Source organism: Colobus angolensis, unplaced genomic scaffold (genome assembly GCF_000951035.1).
Source record: "Colobus angolensis palliatus isolate OR3802 unplaced genomic scaffold, Cang.pa_1.0 Scaffold113, whole genome shotgun sequence".
In the NCBI taxonomy this organism is placed as follows: Eukaryota; Metazoa; Chordata; class Mammalia; order Primates; family Cercopithecidae; genus Colobus; species Colobus angolensis.
This window is the reverse complement of record NW_012112364.1, coordinates 806,757-824,187: the sequence shown is the minus strand read 5'-3', so window position 1 is coordinate 824,187 and position 17,431 is coordinate 806,757. Positions and strand designations below refer to the sequence as shown.

General features: G+C 37.5%; 1 protein-coding gene across 2 annotated transcripts in view; it reads left to right on the top strand.

Annotated features, from left to right (window-relative positions):
• Window positions 1-17,431, top strand: part of LOC105523540 — a 46,665-nt gene that overhangs the window by 9,865 nt on the left and 19,369 nt on the right. The window lies entirely within an intron of this gene.

Genomic DNA, 17,431 nt, shown 5'->3' with positions numbered 1-17,431 from the left:
TTGTTTTTTTTTTCATGGGTGGGAGAGACTTTCTTTTTCTCTGCCGACCTCTCAAGGCAGTCTTGTGTAGAGGCGAAGGGTAGGAACTCTGAAGTCAGAGGGCCTGTTGGCTCCACACTTCCTATCTTATGAATGTGGGCAAGTGACTTAACCTTTCTGAGCCTCAGTTTCCTTACCTATAAAATTAGGCTAATAATAACATCTACTTCGTAGGGCTATTGTGACAAATAAATGAAATACAGCACTTGGCACAATTTCTAGTACACTTAAATACTCAAACATTAGCTATTGCTATTGATATATATGGTTGTTGTTTAAGCCAGTTAGTGGGAGTTAAACTAATGGTCTTCACAGTACAGATTGTGTCGTGTTATCCATAGGAGCCCTCCTGGCTGGCTTGCATGAGCTGCCTGCCTCCCCCACCTGCCCCACCCTGCTCTCTTCCCAAAGCATCACCCGTGACTGCCACACTGGCCTTCTCACTTCTTTCATTCATATAAGCCTGACATTACCATGTCAGGGCCTTGGCACCTGCCCTTTACTTCCCGAACCTCTCTTCCCCTAAATCTTCACGTGGCCTGTCTGTTTCCAAAGTCATTTTCTCAGAGAGACCATCCTTGACTGGGTATTAGTCCATTGCTACATAACAGATTATCCCAAAACTTAGTGGCTGAAAGCAACAAATACGTCTCAGTTTCTGTGGGTCAAGAATCTGGGTGGAGCTCAGCTGGGTGATTTTGACTCAGGGTCTCTGACAAGGCTGTAGTCAAGATGTCATCCAGGCTGCAGTCGAGGATTACATGGGAGAGGATTTACCCACAAGCTCACTCATAGGGGGCTGCTTCATGCCGTGGCAGCTGGCTTCCCGCCAGAGCCAGGAAGACAGAGAGAACCCAAGACAGAAGCCAGTCTTTTTATGCCCTGCTCTCAGAAGTGGCATCCCATTGCCTCTGCTCTATTCTGTTGGTTAGACATGAGTCGGTAAGTCCAGCCCACACTTAAGAGGAGGGGAGTACATGAGGGTCTGAATACTAGGAGGTGGGGATCCTTGGCACCATCTTAGCGGCTGCTTACCCATCCGCCTTCTCTAAAGTGGCAGGCACATCCACATACAAGCCTCCATCACTCTCTATTCCCATACCTTGCTAGATTCCTTCATAGTACTCATTGTCAACTGACATTATATTATATATTTATATATTTATTGTCTAATTCCACTGGAAAAATGTCTCCTTGGTGACAAGGGCTTTGTTCTTGTTTGCTTCTGAACCCCAGGCACTTAAAACTGGGCACACAGTAGGCTTTCATTGATGTTTATTCAGAAAGTGAATGAATATACGCATGATTACATAGCAGTGTCAGAGTATGAGTGCCACAACAGGAAGAAGGACTGATGATTTATAATGACATTTTTTTGTATACTTATCCGCTGACACTTGCAATTCAGAAAGCCACCACAGTAACAAGCTTCAAGAAGACAAAAAATTCTTGAGTGAGACAAGGAACCATGCCTATCCTGTAGCTTCAATGGGAGGAGGAGCTGGGGGGAGGCATGGGTAAGCATCATAGAGAGCCTTGATAAAGGTGGTTATGCTTTATATTCTGTTTCATTTTTGTCTTCTCTTTGTCCTCAAGAGCCTCTAACATTACTATCTTCACCACCCTGATCCCATGCTTCATCCATTATCTTGCCTCTCTATTGGTCTAAAAAGGTAGAGTATCTCCCACTTGAAGTTGATTGATGGACATTTTTACTTTGCAACAGCAGTATGGGAAAGTGATATGGATTCTCCTTGGGATCTTGTCCCCACAGAACTCTAGTAGAGAAAAAGTTTTAGGATTGTTGTTTTGAGTACCGTGAAGCGGAATTTAAAGGATTTGATTCCAAGGTATGCTGTCTTTTCAATTCCAAATAGTACACTCATTTCCTAACCAGCTGTCTCGTAAATCTATGCCATTTACTACAAATAGCATTGCTGTGGAAAAATAACAGAAGGCGCGCGTTTGTTTTTCCAGCAGCTATTTAAGGTCCATTTGTCTTCCCGGTACCAGGAGTGCAAAGATGAATCTCATTTCATGCCTGCCTTCACAGAGTTTGCAATCTGACTAGACCAAAGAGCTGTGTAGTACTGCATTCCTGAAGGATAGGTGTCATTTCTTCTAACTCTTTTACCTCATTAAAATTGCAGGGCCCCTCCCGCCCCCCAGCACTCCTACCTTGTAGTATTTTTTTCTATAGCACTTACCTTCCAATATATGAGATATATAATTTACCTATTTATTGTATTTATTATATATTGCCTTTCCCTCTACTTCTCAAACACACACACTGTAACATAAGCTCCATGAGAGCAGAGATTTTTGTTTGAATGTTCACTGATGTATCCACAACCCCAGGAACAATGCCTGGCTCGCAGCAGGTGTTCAAAAAATGTTTATGAAATGATTGACTCTGTATTGTTTTTTCATTAAATACCCCAAGAGCTGAACTTGAATTTGAAAAGGGAAATAACTATTCTATAAGCTTCGAATTGACAACGACAAATTTGTGGTTGTGTGTCTTCAGCTCCATAGTCTGTCACATGTAGATGACAAGAGACTGGGCCTGTCCAGGAGGAGTCAGATCTAGAGGTTCATTTAGGCAAAGGGTGACCAGAGCAGGCAAAGATTGAGTGCCAGAGGAGTAGCCTATGCAGTAGGAACCAAGCAGATCTGATAGATATTGCCAGGTAGACGACTCCAGAGGGGTCACCTGAGCTAAGAATTGGGCATGTTATTATACACTTGTAAGAAGGCAGAGCTTTGTATCTGCAAGGCCAAATTTGGCTGCAATGCATCTCACATTAAGTGAGAACTGACCCCCGCAAGGCTGACAATATTGGTTTTGTGAGCACCTGTTCTACCCATATACCTACTGCGTGGTTTCAGATTTGGGGAATTCCCAGACCGATAATATTTCAAAAAAATCTAATGGGGTGAAAGGATGTGGGATTGCTTAAGTTTTATTTTGCCCTTACTTTGTGAGATGGACTTGCCCTCACTTCGGTGAAAAATTACCAGAAATCCCAGTCTTTATTTAGGTGACCTGAAGCACTTGGAGGACAAAACAAAGACTTAAAGCATTCAATAATTTGATATCTGTTGTGCCATTTTTATCTTGTTAGCTCCACAATGAATTGAACAGAGTCTTGGCCTTTTCCCTTGGGTCCCCATGAGCATTTGTGTACAACTGTTAACAAATTACATGGGATCTAAGCATAAATTTTCACTGGAACTCTGGTTTCAAGTGAAGGATCACCCAACATTGCGATCCCTCATCTAACATTATTTCAGATCCTGAGTTGCTTCTTTGCTCTGCATACTTAAACATAAGTCCTGGTGCTTAGAATACTTAACCAAGGGGTTTTTGTTGCTGCTGTTTCCAAAAGTGATTAATATAAAATTGGTAATGTAAAATTAATATAAGCTTCATTTATCACTTCATTCCCTGAAGATGAGGAGTAAAAGAGTACCATCATCATGTTCTTGTCAAAGTAAATGAGTTGGATTTATATTATTTATCAGACTTTGTAATTGAAGCCGCCTAGATTTGATACTACAGTTTTATTTCTGCTTTTTGTTTATTGGTTTGTTTACATGGGGAAAATTGCAGTTTGTCCTTAAATGGATGGAAAATATTAGGGATTCTAGGGGCTTATGATTAGAAACTTATGATTAGTGTGTTTATATGGCAGAGATTGCACTTTGTCCTTAAATGGTTGGAAAACATAAAGGATTCTAGGGGTTTATGATTAGGAACTGTTGTGCTGAAAATGTCTGTCTTTGAAAGTGTTAGCTTACAGGTGTGTCACTGTCTTCTGCCCAGACTTGTAGCAAGCAAGCAGAGGATTCCCTTCCTATTTGCTTGTTCTAATAAGTTGGTCCCCATTGGAGAGCAATGAAAGATCAGAACAAGCCAGAACATGAGGAAGCCAACTAGGCTTATTCCTGGCCAAAAGCAGACAGTCTAACAGACACGTAACTGTGACTGTAAAGTAAGAAGACTGATTTGCCTCACCAGGTAGGAAAACCAGTTTAATCCTCCTTCAAGGCAGATAGTGTCTTTTCCCCTTTATAGAAAACAACCGAGACCTGGGGAAGTTAGGTAACCAGCCTAAGGTTATGTGACTAGTAATTAGATAGGAACCCAGGATGGCCTGACTCCATAGACTCTGCTTTTTTTTGACACATGGTCTCACTCTGTCACCCAGGCTGGAGTGCAGTGGGGTGACCTTGACTCACTGCAGCCTTGACCTCCTGGGCTCAAGCAATCCTCCTACCTCAGCGTCCTGAGTAGCTGGGACCATAGGTGGAAGCCACCAAGCCTGGCTAATTTTTGTATTTTTTGTAGAGATGGGGTTTTGCCATGTTGCCCAGCCTGGTCTTGAACTCCTGAGCTCAAGCTATCCACCTGCCTTGGCCTCTCAGAGTGCTGGGATTAGTCACGAACCACCACTCCTGACCAAACTCATCTTTTAATGGGCATGACGTCATTGATGTTCCCTGCCTTGGACTCACATGAAGATAACAGCTTTGCCAGAGCATATGCTCCAAGGAGTTCAGTTTAAGAGACAAAATTGTTGGCCTAGCTGAAACATGTTGGAAATGGAACTGTTCTTTGTAAATTTTAAACATGAAAAGAATCAAATGAATGAGAGAGTAACTTGTTAAGAACCCAAATAAAGGTTTACTGGTAATACTTGGTTTGTGAAAATACCATTTTTCATATTATTAAACCTTATTAGCATTATCTTTAAATATGTTCATTTTAACTTTTTCATCTATATTGTGCCAAAGCAGCACTTGATCATCCTCAAAATATAGAAACTGTTATTCACGGATTGAATGAAATAAGGGTATGTGTTATTTGACAGAACTCTGGATATGAAGTTAGAAAGCTCTGGGGTGGAGTCAGCTATGTCCCTTACTGGTTGACCTCAGATAAGGCAGTCTCCCTGAGCCTTGGTGGCTTAACCAATAAAAGGGAAACAGGAACTTTAAGGGTTTGTCTCAGCCTTGGTGAGGTAATATATATTATTCTGTAAGTTGCTGTGCACATGATATTTTAGTTAATATACATAACTATGAATAGTATATCTGTGATTACTATTGAAATTATAACTGTAAAATGATTATTTAAAAAAATTCTTAAAATAACTTAGATTTGTTCAGTGCTTTACAGTTACAAAGTAACTATATATATAAATTATATTAAATATATATTTTATATATATATAAATTGTATTTAATCCACCTAAGAATATTGAAAGGTTAGTAGAAATATCTTCATTTTAATCACAGAGCTCTGTGACCTTGAATATCACAGGATCACAGAGCTAGTAGGTGCAGAACTAGGACTCATTTTCTCACTGCTGTATTGTGGCTGCTTTCTTATTCTCTTAAGGTTACTTGATGGTGTCCTAGATTTAAAATTATAAAGGAAGAACTGCATAATCAGTCTTCTAAAAGCATTGAGAGGTGTTTTAGGGATTATATAAAGATAGAACAGTTACTGAGTAAGTCTATTCAGTGTGGATTTTTCAGGTAAGAAATTCTGCTCTGAAGCTTGTGTGTTGCAGATCACAATAATCATAGACATATCACATAGCACTGGATAGTGTTAGTGTTGGCACTTACAGTGTTGTCCTCTAAAGGTAATGATCCTGGGCTAAAATATTATAATTGTAATCTGTCTCATCATTTCTCCCTAGGGTGGCTGAAAAAAATAAATACAGGTAATTTTGAGTTAAATTTTCAAAAACCAGGTATTATTTAGTGTTAGGCAAGTTGTTAACTTCTCTAAACCATAATTTCCTTGGCTTTATATGACAAAGTTAAACCAGATGGCCTCTAACATTTGAGAAACTTTTCCCTTATATTTTTTAGTAATATAGATTGTATTTAATGGATCTTTACCTGAACATTTTGGTTCAGGTGATTAAAATGAAAATTATAGCAAAAAGATCCTTGAAACTTTTCTAAAAACACTGGGCATATAGGAATTAATATAGTATATGTCCCAATTTCTATCAAGCAAACAGTAAGAGAGAACTGTAAATTTAGGGGTCTAATATTTCAAATGAGATGTGAAAGTATGGTCCCAAGCATTTGTACTGAAAATGCAGTGCCCCTTTTTTGGTAAGCGTTAAGAGTGTATTAGACTTTGGGAGGAAGCCAAATTATGCTGTTTGGATAATCAGCATGATCTGTCTCTCAGAATTTTCCCCTGCAGTCTCAATTGGGTACCTATTCTATTTTTAACTTAGTTCTAAACTCTTTGTTAGCATTGCTCCATCCAATTAAACTGCAGCTGCTGTTCCATTCCCTAAGGATTGTTTATGTTTCAGTGGATGAGATGGTCCTAATATATACGGCTACTTAAAGTATAGTTTTAATTCAGGGACAAGAAAATATTGTGTTTTAAGTTTTTGGTATTTTATAAAACAGTGCATAGTTAAACATTGGCACTAGAACATGCTTTCACGTTTCCCTTGTTCGTTATATCATCACATATAATTTATAAGTCTCTGAATGATAAAGTGTGGTTTGCTGGGTTTTGGTTGTCTTGCAGCTGGTTTCTGATGCCAGAATCATCGATTATATTACTCTCTGTGGTTTCTTTCTTTTGGCAGCTGATGTGTTGTTGGTAAGATAAGTGGTATGATATAAAGGTAAAGGTTAGATTAATCGTAATGGAATTTTCCATGCCTTGGGTTTTTCTCCTATAGAGATTAGTCTCCATGAGCTCTTCCTTCCTTTCAGTTAATCTCTGCAGCCTTTCTAGTGGTTCCTCCTGTGCTGTCGAATTCAGCATCTGTAAGAATGTGTTTGCATTGTACCAGAGCTCTACAACTTTGGCCAGCTAAGAAGGAAGAATCTCTGGGATCTTTGAATGTCAATATAAAACCTTATTTGCACAGTTGTGCAGTTTTGGTCGACTTGTTCAGTGGACCATCTAAGTTTATCACTTTGAACTTTTGTAAACATTTTCCTTAAAGGGATGCTGCTCTCAAAGTTAGGTTTATGTGTATGTTTAATCGCTTAACTCTATTAATTACTCCTTTATATAAATATAGAGTTTTCCCCCAAAACACATGTATATATGTTAACTAAGTTTTTTAAATTGTAAAATGGGGTTTAAAATTACCTTGTCCTACTTAATTTCATTGCTGTATAAATTGGCACCAGAAAAACAACTTGAAACTTGACGGTGCAGGGTTTAAAGAGTTAAGAATTTACCGGTGGGTTTTAATACATTAAATTTTTTTTTTTTTTTTTTTAGAGATAGGATCTTGCTATGTTGCCCAGGCTGGCCTCAAACTTTTGAGATCAAGTGATCCTCCCACATCAGCCTCCTGAGTAGCTGGGACTACAAGCATGTGCCACCACACTGGCAAAATTTTTTGTGTGTAGTATATTTTTGTAGTTAATTATTGATGTAGAAAATACTGTCTATGTATATATGTACTATTTTTTCAAAACCTCTCCCTGCCAGTATGTGGAGGAAACTACCATATCCCTCAAAGCCATGTTTGATGCCTAGAGTGTGAAAGACAGAAAATGCCTGGTGATCAAGATGAGGCCTGCTCTGGCAGTCCCCACAGCAGGCGGAAGGCATGATCACTCTAGAGTGGGCTACACCCTCTATTTCACTGGCTCTTCATCACCTCTTGCCTCCAAGGCAGGACTCTGCCTTGCACTTAGCGGCCGCAGGGCTGTCACTGAACCTGTGATGTTGGCTGTGGAGTGCAGGCTTTCTCTTCTTCCCATCTCATTGTGTATTGCTGGATTTCTAAGAATTAGAAGTATACCTATGTTTTCTTCCTGGGATTAAAAATGACTTTATTCAGATGACGACAGGTAAATTATTTTATCTTGAAATAGCATTTTCAAGAGACAAATTGCTAAGTGTGTTTTTAAATGAAAACACTTTAAAGAGCATGAAGTGATGAGATGCCAAAATCCTACACATTCTAGAACTTGCTTTCATGTTTTTTTTTTTTCTATTCCTTGCTCTTAACTCTGAGTATAATTTATAATCATTTGATGAATCAGAAACTGAAATCTACAAGGGGTGGACAGCTTGTTTTCTAGCAGATTACTGCAGCCCTGACACGCTGAAGAAAATAGCTTCAGCAGGCTGACCAGACTTTCTGCTGAATAGGCCATCCTCAGGGCTGAGATCCAAGAACTTGAGGTATTGTTTAGGACAGTCTACAGAGAACTGCAGATGATTTGTATAAAATAAAGCTCTTAGGATTAAGAGAGTGATTTACAGACCACGCTTTTGGTGAGGTGGTTTTTCTGGTATGTGGTGTGTTTATCAAAGAATAGTACACCTACCAAAATTCTCCCTCGTTTAAAAAAAAAACTGTAGAGGCAAACTTTAGAGGCTTGTATTGTAATGTTTTTTGTACAGCTTCTGTGATAGTTTTCCTGTCTACATTTTGAACAGCTGTTTGGTGAGAGTCTGAATTTTATTTTTTATTTCTACTTTTTGGTCTTCTGCCATTTTTCCTATCCTTTACTAAATTCAAGCAGCTGCCATATTAGCTTTTCTTTGCTGGATATTGGCTCTCTTCCACACCCATCTTTCTAGACTTTAAATCCCTTTTTCTTTTGCAGTTTTGTTTTCATCAGTTTTGTTCTCGAGAGCATCTGTTATCTTAAAGAGATAACAAAATACATTTTACTGAGTAAAAGAACTCAAGAATTATTTGACCTTATGTTCTCTGTGTGGATTTTTCCCCCAACTAATATTTCAGAAGAGCGTAGACTGTAATATTTTTAAACCTAACATTTGACCTATCAACAGATCTGCTCTTCCTGTTATTGTATTGTCCATGGGCTTTTCTATTCAGAGTTTACTATTTCCTAATTAACCCTATCACCACCACCCCACAAAGTTATTTTCAGTAAGAGATGCTTTTCTTCATAGCTCATATAAAAATTTACCGTGGCACATTTACTCAGGTTTTATAATATGAATTGAAAAAGAGTCACTGTATTTTCTGTATCAGGATTTAAGAATAAATATTTGTAAAAATACGTGCTGCTTTGAAAATGAAGTCAGTAGACCCTATAGTGAAGTAGGTGTCTTATGAACTGAAAAATAAGTTTTCCCTAGGAGCTAAATGTTAAGAATTAACCCACATTTTAACCAAAGAAGTGATCTGTCTGTAATAGTAATCCACTCTCAGTGGCCATCTATAAATGGGTAGTTGCAGATTTGAGAATGTTTATGTCTAGGTGAGGGGACTTGAGTTTTGTCTTTGCCAGAGCCGTTCTTGTCATGATAAGCACCATTAAATATTGCTGCTCTACTTGCCCCTCTCACTAGACTGAGCTTCTTGAGGACTAGGATCATGCTTGTAATAGAGCTGTAGTGTAAGGGTTAAGATCCTGGGGCCAGAATCAGATTGCCTGGGTTCACATCCCAGGCCCTATCATTTATTGGCTACTGCGGCCTTAGGTAAGTTTCTTGACTTTACCTTATTTTCTCCTTATTTCCTTAGCTGTGAAATGGGAGCGACATAAGTTGTGAGGATTAGCTGTAAGGTAAATGGTACATAAGTACTGTTACCATTATAATTTTTCATCATGTCCCAGTGGTGCATGTTAAATGCATATTAGAACTGTATTCAAAGGAGAATTGCCTGGACCCTGGATGAGGAGAGCAGCCCTATATATCACAAATGCATGGATGCCTCTGTCAGTGGAGATCCAGTGCTCAATGCAATTCATAACCCAGGAAACACCCTCCTCATGTTTTGACCTGTATCCTTGAATGAAAGGAAACTGTGTTTAAATATGTGAAGATTGTACCAATGTTGACTTTCCAGTGGACACTACTTTAGAGTATGGAAAGGTTTTGAGCTACAGAAAAGTTAAAAAGAGAAAAGACATTAACTTGTCAAATCCTTCATCTTGGCATGAATGCAATAGATCCTTCACTAAGAAAATATTGTTTCCCGCTAGTGCTAAGCTTCCATTTTCCTGCTTGTCATGGTATTTCATTTCATGGTTCTGAAAATACTCATGACTTAATACAGTACTTGAAACAGTTGCACTTGGAAACTGAGTAACATTTTGCAATCTTAAATCATATTACTCTTATGTTTGTATATGTGTAGGTCTATGTGGAACATACAAGAAATTTGACACTGATTCATAGATCATTTTATTATTTTATATTTTGTTTTTTAATACTTTTAGACTATTATGGTTTATAGAACATATAATCTTCCCTCAGTATCCCTGGGGGATTGCTTCCAGGACCCCCATGGATACCAAAACCCATAGATGCTCAAGTCGCTGCTATAAAATGGCATAATATTTGCATATAACCTACATGCCTCTTTCTCTATACTTTAAATCATCTCTAGATTGCCTGTAACCTAAGTAATCTATTATTACTAATATTACATTGTACTAGGTATAATCTTGTATTACCTAGTACAATGTAAATTCTATGTAAATAGCTTTTATTCTGTATTGGTTTTTATTTGTGTTATTTTCATTATATTGTTTTTTTTTTTGCGTCTTTAAAAAAAAACTTTCAATCCATGTTTGGTTGAATCCACAGATACAGAGGGCCGACTGTATACTCTTATGCTTACAAAAAATGGGGCACTGCATTTTCAATACAAATGCCTGGGACCATACTCTCACATCTCGTGTGAAATACTGAATTCCTAAATTCACAATTCTATCTTAGCGTTTGCTTGATAGCAATTGGGCCATATGCTAAACTTCTGTATTAATTCCTACACATCCAGTGTTTCTATATAAGCCCAAAGTCAAAGTATTTGCAAGGCTCTTTTTCCTATAATTTGCAAGGAATGAAACCACTTTTAATTTATGTGAAAATCTTGATTATAACAATGTAATTAGGGACTTTATTAAGATCAGTGCAAGAAAATAAGCTTCATGGAATATATGCAGAATATTTATGCCTTTCCACATTAATCCAAATATTACCGACATTAACAGAATAATCAGTGTGTGCAATAAGTTAATTCTGTTGTTTGATACTTAGCTGACTTTCAGCCATTTCAAAAAATGGGCCTATAAGAAAGGAGCAGTTACATCTATTGACGTGGAGCAAACAGGGAGATTGGGAAAGACTTGGTGGAGAGGGTAATGTCAGACCTGAGTGTCTGGTGTAAAGGTTGTGAGTGGAGAGTGATTTGGACAGAGGGCATAACCCGGGCATAACCCCATGCATGTAACAGCAAATGTAGTGTTGCAGTTGGTGGGAGTGTCTAAGCCATGTTAGGCCTCCGGACTGTCAGAGCCAAGGCCTTAGATGTGGTGATCCCACAGGGCATCTGTGTGGCAAAGCCTTGCAGAGACAGGCTAGTAGCCCTCCTGTGACATCTCACCCTCTCTGTACTGGCACCCTCCACTCCAACATTAGGCACTGTCATCTCAAAACACAATTAGGATCTCTACTAAGAAATGGAGTTCAGAAGATGTTAACATGTGTGAGTGAAGTGGGATTTTGCCCAGTTATAATATACTGAAGCAAAAGAATAATATTGGAAGCTAAACAAAGGCCATTTATCACTGATCAGTAGCTCACTAAAGGGAAAAGTGTTTTCTAGATCTGAAACTTCGCTGAGATTTTCAGGCAGCCCTAAAGGATCAAAGTCCTCAATCCTGACAGGAAAGATTCCAGCTGTGCCTCATTCTGTGTCCTTGGCCAGTGTCTGTGGTTTCCCAGTGTGCCCTAACGTTTGATGACACTAAGGATACGTGTTGCTGTTGTGCTCCTGTTCATTTGGCCACTATAGGGGATTGCTCCCTCAAGAGCCTGAAGCTCTTCATTTTTTTCATTACATTTATTTGACCAGTGACATACTATCTTTTTCTCTTTTATCTTCTTTTCACCTCCTTTGTCTTTCCTCTTCTTCCATCTCACCCATCATCAATTCTGTCTACAGATGGAGTGTTTTTATTTTTAAATCCTTGCATTTGTATCATGTCCCACACATACCCAGAACCCATTTATTCCCCAGATCTTAACTTAGTACCTACCATGTGCCAGGTATTGAGAAAACTAGGTTGAAAAAGACAAGTTCTGAGACCTTTAGGAGTGTAGTCAAGTAAAACATAGCTATCATAGTTCTTCTGCTTCTTATAAAACACAGAACACTTGGATCCAAATCAAATATTTCATTTTATCCTCATAACAACCCTGTGAGGTAATTATTATCATCATTGCAAAAAGCAATCTGCAGTATTTTTGTCTTATTTTTCCACCATTGCTTAAAATACCACTTTCTTCTATCTTTAGTTCATGTGGGCATGAAATCAACAAAGGATCTCATTAATCTTCCTTTCAAACTCACGTTCCTCCATCACTTTCCAGTCTTTTGCCAGCATAAGTTCTTCTTAAAACTTCACCTTTTCTCATGACTGTTTGTTATTTTAGAAATGAATATTGGAACTCCTTCCTCACATTCTCCTAGATAATCCAATATTTGTTTTTAAAGTACATATATGGCTCTTTATTTTATATGCAGTCCCTAATAGCCTCTTCAGGGAAGAGCCTTGCTCACCGTATAAATCACAGTACCTTGTATTTAGCAAGTGTGTAATATAGATTAGCCAAATTTAACAAAATGTACAGATTAATTTATTGTGCCTCTAGTTTATGTCTGAAAAATTCTTTCCTTTCCCAAATGACCTCAGTGTTCCTATTGAGTTTTACCTTGTGTTTAAAAATGCTTTTTACAATTTGATTTTTTTTTTTTACCTTTCTTTAGAGCTTATACATGACCCCAATTTAATATTTTACTGAAATTAAATAAGGATATTTCTAAATTTTTGCCTGTGTCTGTAGTCAAAATACTAAGTCATAAAGAACCCAAACTTTGTCCTGTGGTTTCTACAGATCCCTATGACTACTAAACCACTAGTTACTACTGGCAGTATGAACCCATAAGCAGTTGTTTGCAGATGTTCAGAGTGATCTGATCATCTGTCCATGTCTTTTTTTATCAACGATCTGACATCAAAGCTTTACCGAAGATCAAGTAGATAGTTCCATTTTTCTCTCTAAGCTTTATTACTCCATTATGGGAAGAAATTTAGATTGGCATCGTAAGGTTTCTTTTACATGTATGTGGATGACTCCACAAGTATAAACATGTTTGCCTTCAGCACTGATAATGTGTTGGGCCTTTTAGATAACTTCCCAGTCAACAGCAGCAAATGATGCTGTACTCATTTCTGCCAATTTTCTAAGAAGTCTATATTCTTGTCACCAAGTCATGCTTGTTTGAACACACTCAAGAAGAGAGTAGTCCTATTAAACAGTGTATTGCCTTTTTTGAACCTGTTTTTCTGTCCATCATGTGACAGATACTGTACTATGCAGTTAGCTGATTAAAGGTGACTTTTTAAAGACTGAGAGAGACACAAATGAGGAAAGCTTCCAACGTTCAGCCTTGTGTTCCTAGCTTTCCTTCACCATCGCAGGAAGAGGCCTGTAGCTCCCTCTGACTGACTCCATCATTTCTGAGCAGTTATTTGAGATTTAGCTTCTCTGATTTTATTCCTTTAAAATTCCCGTTTTCCTACTTTATGGTTTAATTTTCCTCTCAATTTCTGGTGCTTTATTTCAGTTGCCTTCAATTTCTTGCTACCCCTTCTGTATACTGGAACAGTTAACCCTCAGTTGATTAAAGTGATTAAAAAGAAACAGACCCAGATAACTCAAAACTAGTTTATTTGACTTTGGATTTTAAGATGATTTTGTACCAGATTTGCATTCCCACTTGGGTTTTATTTAAGCTGCTATTATGATCAGTTGACATTCCTTAAGCATGTACCAGCTGGCTAATGGAGTGAACAGGCAGGCCTGAGGAAGCTGTGCTAGGATGGAAAATTGGCTGGAGATAATACACACATGGATCATTGAAAATTGATTGTGGTTTGTTCCTGTGCCCAGAAAACCGTCTGCTTAATGACTCAGCTCTCTTGGGTCTCCATGGAACTTGGGATTCTAATATAATTAATTGGTTTTACAAAGAAACCTTCAAGATATTAAAAAGAACCAAGTATAAAAACTAGCATACCAAGAACTAAGTTTATGTCTGAATAATTTTTTAATGGTTCAAGTTCTGTATGTACTTAGTACTTATATATTCTCCTATTTGCTTTTCCTGTATTTTAATTACAGTTTACACTTCTTTCATCATCTCATTAAAAACTGTCTTGTTTCATGCATGTTGATGTTTCATAATCTTTGATAATTTAAGTATTTTGCCTCTGTGATAATGTAGAATAGAAACTGGATTTATAATTTCCTTACCCAATAATTCATTAATGAGATTTCTCGAGGAAACAACAGAGGCTACAGTAATGGGGTAGTTGCTGACTTTTTCCCCTTAATTTTGAAGGTAGTGATACTGTTTTAAGGTGGGGATACTTGATTGCTAGAAATTGTTGTTTTCTTCTTTGAAAGTAAAGCTCTGTAGAGGGAGCTTATGCAGGAGAATTTTGGGTGGGAAGTAGCGAATGCTCAACATTCTTAGGACAAAATAGTGATCAGTCCTCCTTCATTCCTTCCGCCTCTCCAGTATCAGCCTGTTCCCCAGTTCTCTTTGAATAAATGCAGTAGTGGCACTCTGTTAGGCCTTTTTTCCCCCATTTATTTTAATTTTTGCCTTTTAATGATAAACAATTTCTCCAGGATTTGCTGTGCAGATATTTGTGGAGGAGATAGTCTAATAGAAAGATCAGATGATACCTAGCCTTAAAAACAGAGGTTGGGTTTTGTTTGCTTTGTTCCTCTTCCTCATTGCCCTTCTCCCTGATCGTTAGCAGTGTTACTTTGGGCAAGTTAGTCGATGTCTCTGAATATCACTTTCCACATCTGCAAACTGGTGGTAATAACTATGTTATCATGTTTATATGGTATAGTACTTGGTATACTTAAAGCTCTATGTCAACATTAGTTGTTGTTAAACCAATTGCAGGTACCTAACTTGGGTAGATCCAAACCATGGGAATGGGTCACTCCGCACCACTTTGACTGTGGACAGCAGCTAAGCCCCCTTTACCAATGGGAACAAGGTAGACCAGCTGACTGAGCGCCCTTCCACCCAGTCTCTACTCCTCTTTTATGGTCTTTCATCCTTGGTAAATTTGTTTTACCGCAGGCAGTCTTTCTCATACACATACCTTCTTTTCTCTTTGATTGTACTCGTAAACCAGAAGGCATCCTTAAGCATGCCAGGTAAAATTAATAACAGTGCTAGAGACAATTTTAAGTAGAATCGAAACTAAAGAAGAGTCACTGTCAAACTTCAAGCTCTTGAAAGCACCTAGAATATGCCTTCAGGGTCTCTGCAAGAATCTTTACTGAATACCTTCTGCAGATGTATAGCATTTCAGCTGGATTCTGACTCAAATAAGCTTCTGTAGTCTGGTCCAGAAAGCTAGGCAAACATTTTAACATAGTTTTTATGGGAAAACACATTCTAGTTTATTTGTAACTGATACATATTTTGTTCATAGTTGGGGAACTGCCCCAAAAAGTTTTTTTCCAATTATTTTTAACCATTTCTTTTGACAGAAGGAGGGCACATAGGTGGATCTAGGTATGATTTATCTGTTTTTGTTTTAAAAGTACCACACTAATTTATGGGAAAGGAAGAGGCATATTTGGAATATTTATACCCTTTAATTTTTTTACTTAAATCTATAAGGGTGAAAATGGATCTCAGTTTGGAATTAGGATAAATTTTGATTGAACTACTGTAAGAGACAAAGTCCCCAGATCATTTCAGCAGGCCATATCGTTATTCTAAAGAGCTGGAAGAAGCAGCATATGTGGTCATCAGATGGACTTACCTGTTTGTGATTCCATAAGACTGGGCTGCAAAACTTGTGATTGAGGGAGTCAGCATGTCGGTAGATAGGCAAGCGCTTCAGTTCTTCATTGATCCATAGCAGTGGGCCTTCCCAAGAAAGATCAGAAAATGTCAGGCTGCTGAGTTAACTGAAAAGACATCTTTTAAAGATCTCAATCAGAGTTTATTTAAAAATGAGTTATACAAAAATAAGCAGATGTATATTTGAAGATGAAGAGGTGGTGAAATAGTTTGAAAGCATAGTATTAAGAATATGGAAGTAAATAACGAGAAACAGATGAAAAAAAGTTGAAATAGTTTTCTTTGGTGGGTAAGGGCAGGATAATGTAGAAGACTATTGTATTTTAAATCTTTTAAATAATATTTGTCTTTTTAAACGATGTGCATGCTTTACTTTGATAAAAATCAACATGAAATAAAACGTTCTTGTAAACAGAATGTTAATATTTGAAGATTATATAAATAGTGTATGGTAGTATTATAATATTGTCATTATAACATTTTATTATAGACTCTATATAATTATCCAGCTTCAAAAATTCGTGATTAGATTTATAGTTCTGTTTTTGGACTATATTTGTTTACACCTCTCTTTTTCTTAACTTTGTTATTGATACATCATATTCAAGTCAGGGATGATCATCTTCCTATGTTGCTACCCACCGCACCTTGCACAGTATTTTACACATAGTAAAGTCTCAGAATATGGTTGATAAATGTTTTCTTTTTTTTAACCTCTTCACAGAAATAATACATGTTCATTGTAGAAAAAATAGAAAATGCAGCAATGCAAACAGAAAAAAAAAATCACCTTAAAACTCATCTTACTGTTTTGATAACATCCCTCCAAATTTTTTTATTATTATTATTTTTTTTTTTTAGAGACCAGGTCTTGCTGTGTTGCCCAGGCTGGTCTCAAACTCCTGGCCTCAGGTGATCCTCTCACCTCAGTCTCCCAAAGTACTGGGATTACAGGCATGAGCCACCATACCCAGCCCTCTCCAAATGTTTTTCTATGTAATATATATGTAAATAATTTTGAAATTAAGATTATTCTACACATATTCTTTTGTACCAGCTTTATATACTGAATGTCTGTCCTGTGCCAAAAATTCATTTGTCTTCATTTTTAATGACTGCCTAATCTTCCGCGTATGTGGATATGTCATGATTTATTTAACCAATCTTTTATCAGTAAATATCTAAGTTTTCTGTTTTTTTCTTTGTTAGCAAATAGTTTGAATATCCTTGTACATATAGTTTTGCATACTTATTTGAATATTTTCATAGGACAAAGTAAAATTTTTAGGTCAACTGCTGGTATATACTATTCTTTTTTTTTTTTTTTTTTTTTAGTGATAGGATCTTGCTATGTTGCCCAGGCTGGCCTCAAACTTTTGAGATCAAGTGATCCTCCCACATCAGCCTCCTGAGTAGCTGGGACTACAAGCATGTGCCACCACACTGGCAAAATTTTTTGTGTGTAGTATATTTTTGTAGTTAATTAT